Raw genomic sequence first — 12447 nt, forward strand, 5'->3', positions numbered from 1 at the left:
CTCATTGAAGGAGAGTTCAGAGTTTTAACATTGGACAGACGTGGACCTTTTTAATGTCTGAAAGTGACTAAAAAATCTGCCTGAGGTTTTACCCAATGGGAAGTGAAAACAAGAAAACAATTCAGGTCTTCACAGTGACTGATGGATAATCATGAAATGGAAAAGATGCTCTCCAGTTAGAGTTTTGTTTGTTTGTTTGTTTGTTTGTTTGTTTGTTGAGATGAGGCCTTGCTCTCTCACCCAGGCTGGAGTGCAGTGGCATGACCTCAGCTCACTGCAGCCTCCACCTTCCCAGTTCAAACAATTCTCCTGCCTCAGCCTCCCGAGTAGCTGGGATTATAGGCATCTGCCACCACACCCAGCTAATTTTTGTATTTTTAGTAGAGACAGGGTTTTGCCATGTTGGCCAGGCTGGTCTCGAACTCCTGACCTCAGGTGATCTGCTGGTCTCAGCCTTCCAAAGTGCTAGGATTACAGATGTGAGCCACTGCACCCAGCCTCCAGTTAGAATTTTTGATGTTGAATTCATTCCATTGTACATATACATATAACATACAAACACATACACACACACACACACACACACACCCCTCTTTTCCCACTAGAACAAGGAAGTTCAAAAAGGCAGGTTGGTGCTACATGGTTGAAAAATGATGTCATATTATAATAGCTGTAGGAGAAAGGCTGGTCTACCCAGAATGAAGCAAATGCTAGGATTACTTCTTGGGTTCTCTGGAGAAAGATCGATCGTGGCCATATGTCAAGAATCTGTCATTAAAGCGTCAACACATGACAAGTACACAGAAGATGGGGGGATGATACTTGGGAATAGAAACCCAGGCTGCAAACTCAGTGTGATCAGTGTGGCGCCAAGTGTCCATTTTGTAATAGATGATCAATTATATCATGATCTTTAGTGAACATTTTGTGGGTTCTCATGATGTCCTTAGAACCATCAGAACCTGCAGTTAGTGTTTCAAATAATAAGCGTTTCCATCACCTGAGTGGAATTACTTACACTTTCATAAAATATAATCAGGTTGCCTTCTCTGAAAAGACTATTCTGCACAGAATAGATATGTTTTGTAATCACAGGGCCCAAATTTTCTAACAGAGCTTGTTTTCTAACAGAATCTCTATTTTGAGACTGTAGAGAGATGTATGTAATGGAGCAGAATCAATGTCATCATCTATGACCTAGCTGATTAGTACTGGATGCTAGGTTGCCTTTCACTGTGCTTGGGGATTGCCTTAGAGAACTTTTAGTAGCCAGCTCTTAAAATGCTTTATACATTTTAGGATTAAACATTTTTAGATTGCATACACAGTCTTAAAACAAGGAAAATCTATTACGTAAACAATATCTAAAGTTTAGTATAAAGTAGACCTTACGTATTATTTAAGTACATTCTAAGAAATGCCAAATACAGAACCTCAAATAAGATGAAAGTTTCTTTCTTTCTTATGTCAAAGTCCAGAGTGAAGCAGGTAGTCTTGGGTGGGCAGACGGTTCTGATCCACCAGCTCCTCCAGGCACCCAAGCTCGGGATCTCTACCCTCCTCAATGTGTGGCTTCCATTTCTGGGTGTAAAAATGCTGCCCCAAACGCCACTGCCACCAATTCTCAGTGGCTAGGAGATGACCCAGATGTTGCATGCATCACTCCGTTTCACATTCTATTGGCCCAAATGTGATCACAAGGCCACACACAGCTACAAACAAGACTGTGTGATATGGTCTATCACCGGGCACCCATGTACCCGGCTGAAACACATGAGTTCTGTTACTAAATGAAAAATGAGACCAGGTGTGGTGGCTCACACCTGTAATCCCAGTACTGTGGGAGGCTGAGATGGGTGGATCACTTGAGGTCAGGAGTTTGAGACCAGCCTGGCCAACATGGTGAAACCTGTCTCTACTAAAAATACAAAAATTATCCAGGCATGGTGGTGGGCACCTGTAGTCCCAGCTACTCAGGAGGCTGAGGCAGGAGAATAGCTTGAACCCGAGAGGTAGAAGTTGCAGAGAGCCGAGATCGCAGACTGCACTTCAGCCTGGGTGACAAAGCAAGACTCCCTCTCAAAAAAAAAAAAAAGGAAAATGAGAGAATGGATACAGGGTGTAGTGGGGGGGTAACAGAAGTCTCCTCTATTTCTCAGTAATTATTGGAAAGAAATTGAGTGCATAATTTCATTTAACAAGAATTTTTGCTGCTGGTCAGGGACATAGCAAAAGAATAAAAATTAAAAAGAAACCAAGAATGTACTGAATGCTTCTTGAGTGCTAGTATTCTAGTTTGCCCCTGGAGAGATCCTCCCAAAAAAGAGGGCTTTATTAGTAGGATATCTTCAAAAGGAAAATCCTAATGTATTTTAAAATAAGCTAAATTCACAGGACTGTCCCTCACATATTCATTTCTTTGTCGGAAATTATAGCAGAGAAAAACCCTTTCTCTTTTCACTTGGCATCAATTAAATGTAAATGTCTTGAACGCTCACAGATGATACGGCATAGGATGAGCTCATGGTGATGTAAAAAGCTGGCGTAATATTCACTAGGTGCTAGAAACCAAACCATTTTGGTCTGGCAGGAAAAATATGCCAGGACTGCAAGTGATTGTCATGAGGCCCTTTGCTGTTTGTCATTCTCTCCTCATTTTCATACTGCACATTTAGTCCTACCCAAAATAAATACTTTACAGTTGTCCTTTAGAAGCAGAGGGAGCTCTGGGCTGGGAGGCAGAAGCCCCAGGGTTGATAATAAGCTCTGCTGCCAAACAGTTGGTATGACCCTGAAGAAATAACAAACAGGGCCTAGGTTTCTGTTCACTAATTCATCCTGCGAACATATATTTGTCACTTGCTGTGCAGATTCTGTATTAAGTCTACAGAGGTATCCTTCATGTCTCCCTTCTTGGACTCTTTATGATGCTCTATGTATCCCAACCTCTATGGGCCATAGAAATGTGGCTACAACCTCATCACATACACAAACCAAACAAACATCTGCAGCATTGCTGCTTGCGGCAGACTGCTGATTCTCTCCCACTACCCATTCTCCTGTTCTTCTAATGTAATAGAAGCCCTGATCTTCTGTTGGGTGCAAGGCAACCCCTTCAATCCTACTTGTTAGCTACAGATGTGCATGCATCAAGTTCTGGTCAATAAGATGTGAGTGGAAGCAATTTGTAAAACTTCCACGTCATGTTCTGAAAAACAAGAGGTGTGCCTTCCCATTCCTTTTCCCCCTTCCTGCTGGGAGGCAGGCATGGGCCAGGGTCATCTTGGGCTAAGTGGAAGAGGGCAACATCCAAGGGTGGTAATGAAACAAGATTGAAGAAACCTGATACCCTGTATTAGTATTCTATTTCTCTGTAATAATCTATCCTAAAATGTGGCAACTTATAAAAACATTTATGATCTCACAGTTTCTCTTAGTCAGGAATCTGAGCATGGCTCTGCTGGGTCCCCTGGCTCAGGTTTCTCACCAGGATGCAATCAAGCCATTGGCCAGGGCTGCTGTAGGTCAATGCTCAAGTTGGGGAGGATCCACTTCCAAGGTCATTGGTGTGACTGCTGGCAGCCCTCAAACCCCAGCTGGACATTGATGTCTTATCACTTCTGCCATGTAAAGTTGGTTAGAAGGTCCCACCCACATGCGAGGTGATTATGCAAGGCCGTGAACACCAGGAAGAGAGGTCTGGGGAGCCACTGCAGAGGCTGTGCACTGTACATGCTCCCTCCCATAGCCGGTCTGCTTATGCCACGACTGTTACAGTAAAGTGAAATAAACAACCATCTACTTTAAAGAAGGGTCTGCATTAGAGCAGCCAACGTTGTGTTCTAATTGATGCAGTGCTGGATTTGTTTAATTCTGTGAAACATTTGTCCAGTTATTGAGGGCCTTGTAATAGGCATTTTCTGGAATATCTGCCAAGCAAAATCACTTTCTCTGAAAACTGCCCCCCTTCCTCCTCCTGTACCTCACCTCCCCTATCTGAGGACTTCTGCAGCCATTTTTGTAATTTAAAAAATCTCCTTGTTGCCGTCTAATGAAAGAAAGGGTAAAATGCTGACTTCAGGTGGGCCAAATCTGTAGCCCAGGACTCTGGAATTGGGATCCAGAAACCCTGATCAGTGTCTCTCGTGAGGACTGGACATCATGTGACATCAGGATGGGGTCTGCATGTGCATGGGAAAGCGAGCAAGCCAGTTTGCAGAGAGAAGGAAGAGACAGAAGTGCCAAAAAGCCTTCAGAGTGGGCTTGGTTCACAGCATCTCATTCCAGGCCCTGCTGAAGCCCAGCTCTGGCCCAGGTATGGAGATGCCTCTGCCCTACTCCAAACATATGTCCTCCTCGCCCCTTTGTTTTCATTTAAACCCGTGTCAGTGGGCTTTGGATGTTTGAAAATAATCACTAAGGAACGCCTTTAGTGTTTTGAGTTTTCAACACCTCACCTCAACATCATCTCACCTAGCTCCTAGCATCCTGTGAGCTCTCTTACATCTCCTCCCCTGAAAAAAAGTCACAAAGTCTTGCTGGAAAACACGTGGGACAAGATCAACAGGGCCTTCTGAGAAGAAGTGTGCAAGGGTGGACGCAGCATGGATGGATATCTGTGATCTGACATCATTTTGTTGGAGGTCAGGAGGAGGAGATGCTTTGGTGCCATTAGATGACAAAGATTCAAAGATGTCATCCCCTCTTGCCTCAATCCCCTGTGCACTCACATATTGCTTGTGTGGCCCCAAAACAAGGAACTCCGTAACCTTGTTACTGAGCTGTTAGAAAGAACCCCCAACTCTGTGAGTTAACTCCTACCCCTTCCCTTGAGTGGCTTTGTTTTGGATTTTCTAAAGTCACTCCAAGAGACAGAGTCTGTGCTCTGAGATAGCATCTTTCTCCACGCATGCCCTCCACATGCTACTCTCCGTCTGGATTGTTTACTTCAGAATCCAGGCCAGGGTGCTGGGGATGGTTGTATTTCTTGAGTGGAATTCCGCAGTCCCTGTCCGAAGTCACACTCTGCATTCCTTCAATGCCTCCTTTGAGCTGGAAGGTCATTCTACAGCAAAGCTATTGGCTGCACAAGCTCATGGAGGCCTCATACCCGACCTTGTCCCAGCAGCTGACCCTCTGGTATGGAGGGAGGTGGAGTGGGATGTCGTAAACAGGAAGACAGCAAGCCCCGGCTTGGCCTGGGGAGCAGGAAACATGAACCACCACGCTCAGCCCTGTGCCCCGATCACAACCTCCTGTGGTTACAGTGCCTCCCAGGCTGGTGGAAGGACTGTTCTCAGCAGCTTGGGATTGTCAATGCAGCAGCAATAATTTTATCCTAAGATGCCACTTCAAAAACGTCACGGTTTCTGAGTCTGGTGTGACAGATGCATAGACAGATGGAGGAAAATAAGACAAGGGAGAGTTAGAGGGAGAGAGCGGTTGAGTGCTGGGCCTGTACCCTCAACCCACATTCTAAACTGCTGCCTGTCCCCACCCTATCTCCCAATCTCTCCCCACCCAGTTGCATTTTGCTATTTCTACAATTTCTAGCATACTATACTCTACTTTTATTATCAGACTCTCCATACTAGGATGTAAGCTCTTTGAGGGCAGGGAATCTTTGTTCACTGATAAAGAGCCTAACAATATCTGGTACACGCAGCCATTCAACAAATATTTGTTGAATAAATGGATGGATGGATGGATGGATGGATGGATGGATGGATGGATGGATGGATGGATTTCCCTGAGGATGCTTTTAGCAATTTCCTTACATATTTCTTTTACTATTTTCCTGCTGTTTTTCAAACTGGGAATGCACTCTCCCAACCCAACCAATCAGCCCTGTTCATCTCTCAAATGCCAGCTCCAATGCCACTCCTGAAGTATAGCCTTGTGGTTAAGAGCCACCATTGCAGGGTTCAAATCCCCACTCCTCTGCTTGTTCACTATGTAAGCTTCAGTTTACATACCTAATGGGATTACCACAAAGACAAAATAACATAATATACAAAACATGTTTAATTAACACATTCTCCCTGATGTTTCCAGTTAGGTACCATCTTTTCCTCCTTTAAACACGCATGTTACATTGAGTCTCTCTTAGGAACTCTTCACATTTTCCTTTGTATCCTACCTAGCTATTCTTGTACATGTAGTATTTTCCTTGACAGAAGGCTCCTTCTGACATAATGCTTTTTAAAATACATATTCTTAAGCACCCTCTTTGAGTATTTTTATGTGCAGCATTTTAACAAAGAAACATCAAAGCACAGGAGTGAATGTGCTGGGAAGAAGGAGTGGGGGAGAGATTACTATTCTGAGGATGAATGAAACATTGTCTGGGAGGGCTTGGAGGATAGGATGCAGAAATACACAATCAAAAAAACAGTCACCCAATACAGCGTTTCACGTCATGAGCTGCAACTTCATAGAAGTCTTCAGAGCCCATGCATAGGAATCATCCATCTTCTGTGAATCAGAAGCCCCCAGTTCAAAGGAAGCTGGTGAAGAAGCAAGAGTCAGCCCCAGACCCGAGGCAGCAAAGAGCTGGCTTCTGAAGAAAAGGACCTGCCCCTTTGTGTTACAGGAATCTCCTACAAAGTCATTTGTGATAAACACTGGTGTGTTTCTGCAATCTGGCTTTTATCCCTTCAAAGGTTCCTGAATGGGGGCAATTAACAGAGATGGGGAAGCCAAGAAAATGCACTGTGAGTATAAACAGCTTGACAGGACATTTATACAGAGAATTCAGAACAGAGTCCTCATTCCCCAGCATGGTACAGGCCAGAAGGGAGAGTTTTAGAGCAAGAGACACTCATCTTTTGTGTTCTTTCTAGGAAGTGTTCTTCTGACAGGTATGAAGGGTTTTGGTTGAGTTTCAGAAAAAGGATGAGTGACTAACTGGGATCACAGGGTAGCAGTGCACTGAGGAACCTAACCACTGTCCTCACTCAGGACCACTGAAGCTCTTTTATAGGAAACAGAAGGGAAGAAATCATAACTTTTTTTCCCCAACTTCATTGAGATGTAACTGAAAAACCCCGGCCCCTGGTAGCCACCATTCTACTCTCTACTTCTATGAATTTGACTATTTAAATTTCACATATGAATGAGATTATGCAATATCTGTTTTACTGCATCTGGTTTATTTCACTTAGCATAAGATCCTCCAGGTTCATCCATGTTGTTACAAATGATAGGATTTTCTTCTTTTTAAAGGTTAAGTGATATTCCATTATGTACACGTACACACACACACTCCACATCACATTTTCTTTATCTATTAATTGACAGATATTTAGGTTGCTTCCACATCTTGGCTGTTGTGAACAATGCTACAATGAACATGAGAGGACAGATTAGTCATCCAGGAAATGTAAACCAAAATCACAATGAGGGTCGGGGGTGGTGGCTCACACCTGTAATCCCAGCACTTTGGGAGGCTGAGACAGGGGAATCACTTGAGGCCATGAGATCAAGACCAGCCTGGCCAATATGGTGAAACCCTGTCTCTACTAAAAATAAAAAAATGTATACAAAAATTAGCCGGGCATGGTGGTGCACACCTGTAGTCCCAGCTACTCAGGTGGCTGAAGCACAAGAATTGCTTGAATCCGGAAGACAGAGGCTTCAGTGAGCCTAGATTGTGCCACTGCACTCTACCCTGGGTGACAGATCAAGACTCCATCTCCAAACACGTGCACACACACACACACACACACACACACATGCACACAATGAGATATAACCTCACAACTGTTAGAATGACTATTTCTAACAGAAAGATGAAAGATAACAAGTGTCAGTGAGGATGTAGAGAAAAGGGAACCTTTGTACACTGTTGATGGGAATGTACATTGGTATGATCTAACCTTTGAAAGCTGAATGAGCCAATCTGACTTCACTGGCTGATGTGTGGTCAGAATTCAATGATTATAGATCTAATCCTCAATTTTCTCCTTTCTGTGTGCCAGGTAGGCAGAATCGTCTGTCCTAGAAAAGGTTTATAAAGGTCTCAGGGTACATACGTAAGAGTTCATGCCTCACAAGCAGGCTGACTTGAGATAGAACCACGGATCTGCTGTCTACCGACTGTTCGACCTGGCAAGCACCTGGCCTTGTTAAGGCTTACTTTCTCTTTCTGTGAAATGGGAATAAAGTTACTATGCATCTCGCTGGGATTATCTTTAGGAATAATAAAGGTTTCCAAATTTCAGGCTGCCAAATATCCTCAGTGAAGTTTAGCTCTTATGATTATTATTAAAACATTAAATCTACATTCTGTGGAGGAAGAGGAAGGGGCTCTCATGTCAGAGAAGGGAGAGGAATTGGTTTTCAGAATCCAGGTAGAATGAGTGTCTTGAAGCCACATATCTAACTTTGCTTTTCAAAAAGAATATTAGAACTTTTCAGGGCCGATAGATCTGTTCACTATATGGACTGTAGTAATAGTTTCAGAGTTGTATACATATGTCAAAACTTAGCAAATTATGTACTATTTTACTTTACTTTATTTTATTTTATTTTATTTTATTTTATTTTATTTTTTGGAGACAAAGTCTCTGTCTGTTGCCCAAGCTGGAGTATAATGGCACAATCACAGCTCACTGCAGGCTTGACCTCCCAGACCCAAACAATCCTCCTACCTCATCCTCCCCAGTAGCTGGGCCCATAGGTGTGCACTAACATGCCTGGCTAATTTTTAAAATATTTGTAGAGACAGGGTTTTCCTTTGTTACCCAGGCTGGTCTTGAACTCCTGGGCTTAAATTATCCCCCCATCTTGGCCTCCCAAGGTGCCTGGATTACATGTGTAAGCCAACATGCCTGGCCAAAACTTGTCAAATTATAGACTTTAAATGTGTGCAATTTATTTTATTTTGGCTTAACAGCTTAAATAAAGCTGTTTTAAGAATTATCTTTTAGAACAGCAAGGAAACGGAGACCATAATGATATTGATTTTCAGGCAGGTGATTACAAGTGGCTGAGCACATGAATAAATGAACACTCACATATGAAGCAATACTGATCACACATGACCATTCCTTACAATTTTCTTAATATCTCTCCTTTCTCTTCCCCTTCATCTACCCAGAGCCTTCCACATGTAAGCCCCAGATCAAGTCCCACCTCCTCTCAAAAGCCTTCACTGACACCTCATCGCAATTGTACCTGTCTGTCTTAACACATATACATTGTAATTTCTCAAATAATGCCTCCAGACTTCGGATGAGCTCCTGTTCTATTATTTAGATTATTTAACTTGTCACGTGTTTGCGGTGATGTTAAGCTTTTGAAAAAAATAGGAGACACTTATTTTGTGATTGAGCACATAGGACTTGATAAATACGTTCCCACTGAATGACAAAATTTAGAGTTCTATGTCCTAAACTTGACTCTCATCACCACAAACTTCAAGGGATGATCCCCAACATCCTTTCTATTAAATTTCTATTAAGTTTATATTCTGTTGGATAGAAACTTTGATGGTATCAAAGACTCCTTGACATGAGCAGGCCATCAGCTGAGCCTTCACTGTTTATCACTTGTTTTCATATGAAGATTTTATTTTAATTGTATTTGTTGTATTTGTTCATAATGGCTTTTCATCCACAACTGCACAACTAAAGGGTTTGACTTGAGAAACCCAAAAGCCTATTTTGAAAGCAGCAGAGTTTAAAATACTTCTTCCAGTTCCTTCCACATTTGAACAGAATAGTTCTAAGTCCCAGCCAAGCTTGAACCCTGAAACACAGGGTGCCTGGGAAAAGCTACCCAACACCATCGAGGTGGCCGCCCTGATCCTATTCCATTATCCTAAGCCCTTTCGTTTTCTGTTTGTTTGTGTTTTGCTCCCCTGGAAGTCTAATGGAGTCAGATATCACATCTCCCAGAAAAGGAATGACATTTATAACCCCCTTCTGCTCGTGCAAAAGGAGGGGTTATCTTGAGATTTTGCCCATCAGCGCTCTCCAGAATCTCAGGCAGCTTCTTAGCCTGGTGTGCTTGGAGTTAGCTCCAAGCCTGGAGGTTTAGCATCCAGGGAGCCTCAGACCCGATCATAAGGCCCACAGTTGAGAGTTAGCAGGACAGCCCTAAGTATCCTCTTCCTGTTTCAGAGGGTTGCTGGCAAGTTTCTGAAAATCTGCAGCTTTTTTATGTCTTTAATGCTGGGCTCTTTGCCATCATTCATTTCAGGACTAGAGGTAGCCCTGTTTAATATTAGGCTGCTCCGCCCACCCCCACCACCATCCGAATAAGAAAGGATGGACTCCATCATGTTTAGTGCCTGCCAAGGTAGTGGTGTCACTGGGGATGGTCACAGGGATGCACCCTGTGGAAGGAGCCAGCAAGGTTTTGCTTTTCAGGTGTCAGAGGGAAGACAGAGAGCAGTTTTTTGGGTAGGAACTGAAAAACAAAAACAAAAACAAAAACAGGAATATTTAGGAGGGCATGCTCTTTTTCCAAAATGGTCTTTGTGGCTTTGTTTTTCTATTAAATAATTATTCTTGCTGAATGAATTATTTACATTAGCATTTCTTAAACTGGGTTCCATTGTGTCAATAGGTATTTCTTTAAAACAAAGATGTAGACAGATAGTTCCATGATCAAAACAGTTCAGGAAATAAAGGTCTGGAGAGCAAGGACTCTAAGGACTAGCTATAGGGATTGATGAGAGCTCACAGTGGTCATAAGGGAGGTGGCACTGGAGCCTGGCTTGATTCAGACCAGGCAGAGAGAAGGTTCCAGGCAAAGGGGACCAATAAACGGCAAACTGAAAACGCTCAGGGAGAGATGAGACACCTCTGGCTCGGAGAGTTTAGTGCAGCCTAATTTTTATTTATGTAATTCCAAGAAAATTCCCTCTCTTCTCATTGCTTTCCGGGGAGACGCAGCCAGCAGCCTCCTTGGGGTAGACACTGTCATTTGCCTCTCCAAAGCTCATACTTGTGTGTGCACACACACTTCTCCGTTGCAAGTAGAGCCTTAGTGTTTGTCTAGGCGTCCCTCCCTCAGGTGGCAGGGGGGCGGGAAAAAACCCTCCCTCTGCTCCCAAAAGGTGGTATTGGTTAGTCTAAGCCAAGTATATTAATTCCTCTACCTTTGCCATAGATTGATTTGGGCATGGTTACGTAACCCAGCCTTAACAAATGGAACCTGCGGGATAATCTTCTCGGGAATTCTGGAAGAGTTTTGCTTCATAATAAATAAAGACAGACACCTGGGAGGAAATGCAGTTTTCTTTGTTGGGTGTAGAATTTCTGGTTGTCATCTAGCAATTTGGCAGTGGATGGTGGGAGAAAGGGCTGTAGACATTCTGAGAATGGCAGAACAGAAGGATATAAAACACCTGGGCCTTTGATGACATAGTCACTCAGTCTAACCATGGAACCACTCCATCTCTGGACTTTGCTATTAAGTGAGAGCATAAACTCCTTTCTGCTTAGGCCACTTTTCATTGAGCCTTGGGCTCCTTGCAACTAGATATTTCATGAGCAGAGTTTCTCCCTTGACAGAACACATCTAACAACTTAACCATCATGCTGCCTACCCATTCCTTGGATAGACTCTTCAATTAGCCCCTTTGGAGTGTAGAGTTTAGCCTTTCAGGCTGCCTCTGGCCAATGCCTTCCTCTGCTTTTCCCCTGTCCTCTCCTTTGTCCATGTCCTGGTTCTCAGATACATTTACAGAAGATCCCATATTTCTCAACTGTAATAACAGGAAAAGTATCTCATCTCATATGTATATTTTGATAATTAAATGAGATGATGATGAAAAGAGAATAACACAGTGTCTGGCATGCAGTAAGTGGTCTACAAATTATAGTTTTAACAATGATAATGATAATACTTTTTAATTAAAGTTAATAACTACTTTGGATTGACCAAGCTTACCTAATTCAGATTGAGTCATTCAAATTTCAGTGGGGTATTGTTGTTGTTACCAAATATAGCAGCAAGAAAAAGCAATAGTATGTAACATTGGTACATTGCCTTATAATCGGATATTTTACTAAGCATATTTACATGTTTACCTTGTTTACTCCTAAAATAATATATATATAATATACATACATACATCTATACACACACACACACACACACACACACACACACACACACATATATATATATATCCTTTTTTTTTTGAGACCGAGTCTCGCACTGTCACCCAGGCTGGAGTGCAGTGGTACCATCTAGGCTCACTGCGACCTCTGCCTCCTGGGTTCAAGGGATTCTCCTCCCTCAGCCTCCTGAGTAGCTGGGACTGCAGGCACCTGCCACCACACTGGGCTAATTTTTTTTGTATTTTTAGTATAGATGAGGTTTCACTACGTTGACCAGGCTGGTCTCAAACTCCTGACCTCATGATCCACCTGCCTCAGCCTTCCAAAGTGCTAGGATTATAGGCGTGAGCCACTGTGCCAGGTCAAGAATCTT

The 12447-nt window shown here is 43.0% G+C and overlaps 1 protein-coding gene across 4 annotated transcripts in view; it reads left to right on the forward strand.

The window, feature by feature from the left end:
* LOC126954756 (60S ribosomal protein L14-like) overlaps positions 1-12447 on the forward strand; it is a 1186913-nt gene that overhangs the window by 982081 nt on the left and 192385 nt on the right. The window contains exon 1 of one of the 4 annotated variants that reach the window (XM_050790635.1): positions 2129-2132. The exons of the other annotated variants lie outside the window; for them this stretch is intronic. The gene's annotated coding sequence lies outside the window, so the exon portion shown is untranslated. Of the gene's footprint in view, positions 1-2128; positions 2133-12447 lie in introns of those variants that run through there. 4 annotated transcript variants of the gene reach the window in all.

This window comes from Macaca thibetana, chromosome 5 (genome assembly GCF_024542745.1).
Source record: "Macaca thibetana thibetana isolate TM-01 chromosome 5, ASM2454274v1, whole genome shotgun sequence".
NCBI lineage: Eukaryota > Metazoa > Chordata > Mammalia > Primates > Cercopithecidae > Macaca > Macaca thibetana.